The following is a 7,500-nucleotide window of genomic DNA, read 5'->3' on the forward strand; positions in this document are numbered from 1 at the left end:
TAAAAAACAGAAACATTTAACAGCACTAAAAAAAAAAAAAAAAATATTAAAAGAGAAAAATGGCTAACTAAAGAAGATGACAAATTTCAAAAAGCATAACCCAATAAGAAATATAATAAACCATAGAAAAAACTACAGAACTAATTAAAAAGATGGCACTAAAATATTTCCAGTTGGAAATAAGGAATCACCAGGACAAACCAAACAAGCCGTGGTGGAATAAAGAGTGTCATGATATCATAAAAGAAAAAAACAAAGCATTTGATAAATGGAGGAAGAAACCCACAAAAGAAAACTAATCAACATATAAAGAACTATTAGCAAAAGCTAGATTCACAAGAAGTCAACGAAAAAAAGAATCTTGGGAAAAGTTCTGTAAATCAATAAATGTTTAAAATCCACCAAGGAACATCTGGAATTTCATAGAGAAACTATCAGGAAAAAAAAATACAACAGAATATCCTTTAATAGAAAATGATCTGCCTTTAACAAATATAAAACATAAATTAGATAAATTCAAAGAAGAATTTAAGAAAACAGTAAGCAAAAAACCTAAAAAATGTTTGTCAGATTTAGAAAAAGAAAGGCTATTCAACCAAAAAAATACAAACGAATTGGATAAAAAACTAACTTTAGTAGCGCTAAAAACAGTAATAAAAGATTCCAAAAAATTATAAAGCCTATGGCCCAGATGAAATTCCTTACGAATTTTATAAGAACATCCCAGACAACGTGATAGAGTCAATATTAACTAATTTAAACTCTCACTGGACCAGAGGAGAATACCCAGAATCATTAAAAAATCGTAATAATAAACCCAATAATAAAGCCCGGAAAAGACCCTTCAGAAGCAAATTCATACAGATTTATAAGTAGAATTTCATGCATTGGCAAAATATATGAAAACATAATAACAAAAAGACTAACTTTGTGGTTAGAACAAAACAACAAATTAGATAAAGATTTAATAGGCTTCAGACCAAACAGAAGCATCATTGATGCACTACTTATAACTAATAACCATATAAACAAAGCATTCATAGAAAAAAAATATACAATAATAGCATGTATTGATTTAGAAAAAACTTTTGATACTGTCAATCATTATTGATAAAAATTATTCAATTATTATTATTCAATATACTAATGAATGATTTAGATTTATCTGAAGGAGTTGAAAAAATAATATACGCAGACGACATAACCAGAGTAACAAGCAATAAAAGCCTAATAGAAGCTTCCACTAAAATTGAAACAGAACTACAAAAACTAAAAGAATGGGCCAATAACCGGGACTTGAAAATAAATTTTACAAAAAGTAAAGTAATGTGTTTTTCAAACAAAAAGATAAATCAACTTCCAAGAATAAAAATAGATAATACAGAAATTGACTATACTCATAGCCAGAAAATTCTAGGACTAACATTTGATGCTCCCAGACTAAAATAGAAAAAACATATAGAAAAAATAAAAGTAGAAATATTAAATATTATAAACATAATTTAAAAACTTGCCTCACTAAACTGGGGAGCAAACAGAGAAAATCTACTAAAATTTTATAAAATATACAAAAAAACAAAAACAGAATATGGAATGACAATCTATGGAGCAGCAAAAGAAACAGAATTAAAAAAACTAGAAACTTTACAAAATCAAGTACTTAGACTGGCAACTGGCTGTTTCAAAACAACCCCAATCATAACTCTTCAAGCAATAACAAACATACCACTACTGTCAATTAGAATCAAAGAACCTGAATGCATACAAATGACGAAAACCTTAAATAAACCCAATAACATGCCAATAAAACAACAAACAATAAAATGTATAACAATCCTCAAAGAGATAAAAGATCATTGATACACAGAGCTACTAAAACAAAAACAAACTTAAACATAGACTTAGCCCTAAATATGACATCAAATATATCCCCAATACCCCCATGGTACAATATATCTGAGTATATATAAACAAACTTTATGAATAACATAACAAAAAATACCCCTCAAATAATCATTAGCAAACAATACCAGGAATTAACAAATACTATTTATAAAGATTACAATAAAATTTTCACAGACGGCTTATAGATAAAAGAACCAGAATCAACCTAAGCGGCCATCTTCATTCAAAACAAAAATAAAAAAAACTATTTGGAAATTACCCCCTAGAATAGAAATCACTCGAACAGAACTATTTGCCATAAAACAAGGACTATTATATATAACAAACAACAATTTAACACACACAGTAATGTAGACAAGGTATGAATAATGGCCCGGGCCTCGCTGCCGGGGGCTTATATTGTCGCCCTAGCATGCGCGACCACTCATGCCAAATACCAGTATCCCATGCCGTTTCTTCGTAATACTACGAGGATATGTTGTATTTTCAGTTTTCATTATTTTCTAAAGTCTTGACTTGCCATATTTCCTGATATATCTAGACTGAAGGATATTTTTGTTGTTATATAGACTCCATCTCTTCTTCTTTTAACGGTAGGTTCATGTCTGAGCCGCCGTGGTCACAGCATGATACTTAATTGTAGTTTTCATGTTGTGATGCTCTTGGAGTGAGTACGTGGTAGGGTCCCCAGTTCCTTTCCACGGAGAGTGCCGGTGGTACCTTTTTAGGTAATCATTCTCTCTATTTATCCGGGCTTGGGACCAGCACTGACTTGGGCTGGCTTGGCCACCCAGTGGCTAGGTAGGCAATCGAGGTGAAGTTCATTGCCCAAGGGAACAACGTGCCGGCCGGTGACTCGAACCCTCGAACTCAGATTGCCGTCGTGACTTTCTTGAGTCCGACGCTCTAACTATTCGGCCACCGCGGCCTTATAGACTCCATAGTTGATCATTATTCAGTCTATAGTCTGAATAAAATAAGCAGTGTGTGGCATCATGGAGTTGAAATCATCAGTTTGTTGCATTTTTTGTTTTTGCAGTGTAAAAATTAGAAAGTGTTAAAAACGACTGAATCACACTTTCAGTGGCAGAAAAATAATATTTTGCCGTAATTGTAATAAAAAAAACTCATGGGATGTCCATACATACACCATGGCATGTACATACATGCCCCTGGCAGATAGTCCCGCCATGCCATGGCATGTGCGTACATGCCGCCCGTCGGCAAAGGGTTAAGACACCTGAAGATCTTCTTACAAAGAACAAAAATAATAGATATAATCTAAAAAACTCCAATCAACAGAGAAGAGTCAAGAAACATAGATCCAGGGAATATAGACTTCAAAAGTCTAAAACCCCTAAAAAAAGAAGAAAAAATTAAAACAAATATAAAAAAAAGAAGAAGAACCGGGGTAAGCAACCCCAAACCAAACCAAAACCTACCCTATTTTCTATTTTTTTCCCCTATAACCCTCCCCACCCCTTAACAGCAAAAAAAGAAAACTTAAGAACTCCTGGCTGGAGAGTTTTGTGGACTTCCTGGACGGTGATGGCGTCGTATTTTTCGTCTTTTTCGTGGAATTTGGGGCACAGGAACTTAAAAACCGCTATGAATCGTCAACTAAAAATCACCACACTCATTAAAGGCGAAGCATCGAACGAAACCCTTTTCTTTTTCTTTTTTTCTTGTTATAGGGTTTTTAGACACTGATTGTCTAATCCCCTGGATCTTCTTTTTCAGGCTTCTTTTTCTTAAATTATCTCAGTAATTTAGTTGTTTGTGGAAGATTTTGGGGTCAAATATGTAGTACTTTTTTTTTAGAGGCGATCTCCACCTGTAATCAGAAGTTAATGTAAAACATCTTAAATTTTTTTACTCGTCTTAATGCATTTTTTATTTTTTCATGGGAGTTAAATCTGGGCAGTTAACAACATGTGTTCTATTGCTCTTTTTGGTTTTTCACCATTCCCAAAAAGGGTCATTATCCATTTTCATTCTGTAAGAGTGTTTATCTTGTTGTTTGGTTTAGAGTCTTGTGAGATGTGTCTTTTTTCTAATTTTGCTCTAGCCGGGGTTTTTTCTGTATTGTCTTTGATGAAAAATTTTTTGTATTTAGGATCTTTTTAATTTTGATTCCCATTGTTTGTTATTTTTTTTTTTAGTTTCTTTTATGATAAAATTTTGGGATCTGGTGGTTAGACTGGGAATTATTTCAGGGCCCTTTTGCCGCTGATCGAAAATTTCATTTCCCTTATTTTTTTTGTGTGAGGAACCCAGTTCTTAATCTCTTGTTTCGTTTGAGAGAAATGTATTTGTTTTTGTATTTCAATGTGATTTTTTTAAAATTTTTAGGGGTTTAGGGTTTTTTTAAATTGTAGTGATGACTGTGAGTCAGTAGTATTTTTGTTTTTGTCATTTTATTATTTATTACATATTTTAGTCCTTTGTTTTGGCAAAAAATTCTGCGTGGTGATTTTTTTTTAGGAGGAAATTTTCCAAAGGGTTTGATATTTTTTTTTTGGGATTAATAGCTCTGAATTTGGTCGGGTTTTTATTTTTGAACCATCAGTGAAGTTTCTTTTAAAAAAGTCTTTATAATTGTTTTTATCAATTCGAATTTTGTTTTGGATATTTTTTTGAGAGTATCTTTTGTATGTTGTTAAAATTTTCTATTTGTATATTTTCTGAAAATCTACCAAAGGTGGTTTTGGGAATATGTTGGTATTTCATTTGGATCATGTTTTTTTTGGGTTTTATTTTTTTTTTCGTAGCTCTGATACCATGATCTTTTTCTTTTTGGGGATTATATTTTATGCATTTTGTTTTTTGTTGTTTTACGGGCTTTGTATTGGCTTATTTAGAATTTTTGCTATTTAAATGCTTAAATTCTTTTTTTTTTGTGAAAAAGAGGGATTTTTTGTCAATGCTTGAAGAGCTATGATTGGGTTTTGTTTAAAACCCTTTTGCCACTTAATTTTTGGTTTTTGTGTTTTTCAATTTTTTTTAGATCAGATTTTTTTGCTGCCCATAAATTTTTAAACCCATTTAAATTTTTGGTTTTATGATTTTTTATAGAATTTTAATAGATTTTCTCTTTTTGCTCCCCAATTTAGTGAAGTTATTTTTTTTCATTAGTTTTTTTTTTAAGATATCTATTTTAAAGTTTTTAAAAGTTTTTTCCTTTTTATTTTTGGGGGGTCTAAAGTTAGACCAAAAATTTTAGACTTTGAGTGTTTTTTGATTTCTATTTGTTTTTCTTTTTTTTGGTATTTGGTTTTTTTTTTATTTGAAAAAACACATTGTTTATTTTTTTGTAAAGTTTTTTCAGGCCCCTGATTGGCCCAAATCTTTAATTTTTGTAGTTCTCTTTCATTTTGTTGAGGCTTTGTTATTTTTTTATTACTGCAATGGGTTATATCCGCATATAAAATTTTTTCATTTTTTTGATAATTTAGTCTTTTAGCATTATAAAATAAAGTTGGGCTTATTGGTGACCGGGGTACACCATTTTTTTTTTTATTGTCCTTTTTTTTCGGGGGTTTTGTTTTTAATTTTTTTTTGGAATTTTCTTTTTTCTAGTAGGTTATACGCCTTTTTGGGGGATTCCCGTGATCCTAGTTTGACATTTTATTAGAAGTCTTCATGTTGACTGTGTCGAAAGTTTTTTCAAATCAAGCATGCTACAATTATATATTTTTTATTATGAATGCTTTTTTTATGTGACTATCAATTGTATTAGTGCATTGGTTTTTTTTTTATTGGTCTAAAACCGGGTTGGGGTCTACATTAGCTTTTATTGGTTCTAGCACATTTTTAATTTTTTTGGGGTTATATTTTTTCAAATATCTTGCCAAATGCATGAGTTCGTAATAACTGTAAGATTTTGTTTTTGAAGGGTTTTACCCGGTTTTAGTAGGGGGGGTTTTATTAGGCTTTTTTTAGTGATTCTGGGTATTCTCTTTGACCCAGAGAATTATTTTGGGTTAGGTTTTGCCTAATATATTATTTGGGGGACTTTCTTATAAAATTCATAGTCTTTCATCTGGTCCGTAGCTTTATTGTTTTTGCATTTTGTTTGTTTTTTTAATTCCAAGGGGGTTTTTCTTTTTTTTTTCTTTAGTGTTCTTAAAAATAATCTTTTTTTTTCTAATTTGACATAAGTTTTTTTGGTTTTTACAACGTTTCCAATATCTTTTTAAATTTTATCTAATTTTTGTGCAATTTCTTTTATGGTAGTTTTTTTTCAATTAATGGATATTCCATTGTTGTTTTTTTTCCTTTTAATTTTTCTTTAGGAAATTCCAAATTATTTTGTGATGTTTTAAAATTTAAGTTCACAAAACTTTTCCCGTTTCCCCTTTTGTTTGTGTTTTATAATCGCTTTGAATTGTCTTTTATTTTTTTGATTTTAATTTTGGCTTTTTCCCCCATTTGTTATAGGCTTTTTTTTCTTTTTAATCTTGCATTTTTTACCCCCCATGGTTTTTTTGGGTTTTTACTTTGTAATTCGTTTTCAAATTTTAAAAAATTTTGGGGCCCGTATTTTTTATGTTCAAAATTCTTTGAGTGAAGTTAGTTTCCTTTTTTCTATACTTTTTAAAATCTTGTTAAATATCCCCACCCTTCTTTTTGTTATTCCATTTTTTTTTTTTTAGTAGGTTATTGCTTTTTATAAAATTACTTTATTTTTTTGGTAAATGATCACTATCAAAATGAGATGTTTTTTTTAGTTGGATGGGACTTGGGGTTGGAGAACCAAAAACTAGGGCTATGGTGATTCTTTGGGGTTTTTGGGTCTATTTTGTATTTGATTTTTTGGGGTTAGCATTATTAAATTTTTTGAGATCCATTTTTTTTATGTTTTTGCCTTTTTTATTATTGTCTTGCTTTTTGTTTCGTTTCCCGTAGGTGATGGCATTAAAGTCCCCCATTATTATTTTTGGGGCTGTGATTTATCTGGGAATATTGGAGTTCTTTTGTTTTTTTATCATTGCGGGTTTATATTATTTTTATATTTTTGCCTTTTCCTTTTTTTTGTTAACTTTTTTCTAGGGTTTCTAATTTGTCCCTATATATTTCTCTTGTTTTTTTCTTTAAAATTAAATTTTTTTTATACATAGGCTAAACCCCTCCTACTTGGTTTTTCCGTCTTTTTTGTTTTTGTTAATTATTTAGAGTAAAAATTTTCTTTTCTTTTAAAAATGTTTTTGTTAGGCTATTAAGTTATTTTTTTTTTATAAAAAATTTTAATTTTAAATTTGTTTTTTTTTAACACAGACTTTCATTTCCCCAAATAAAGTTTTTTTAAATTTTCCTTTAGCATGTTGCATTTCGTTTAAGACACCCTTTTGTTTTGAATTATTGGTTATCCGAGTTTAAATTGTTTAATTTTTTTCTATTTTTTGAATTATTTGTACTAATTTTTTCCAAGAAAAGTCCTTACATTTTTTTTATTTTTATCTTTTTGGATCTTTTTAGGGTTTAAAGGGGTGGTAGTGACCAGTAAAAGGTGAATTTTTTGTGTTTTTTTTTTTTGTTGTTTTTTTTGGAATTTTCATTTTTTTTGTGTTTGTTCATTACATCTAAATTGTAGTT

The sequence above is a fragment of the Penaeus monodon genome, chromosome 17 (genome assembly GCF_015228065.2).
Source record: "Penaeus monodon isolate SGIC_2016 chromosome 17, NSTDA_Pmon_1, whole genome shotgun sequence".
In the NCBI taxonomy this organism is placed as follows: Eukaryota; Metazoa; Arthropoda; class Malacostraca; order Decapoda; family Penaeidae; genus Penaeus; species Penaeus monodon.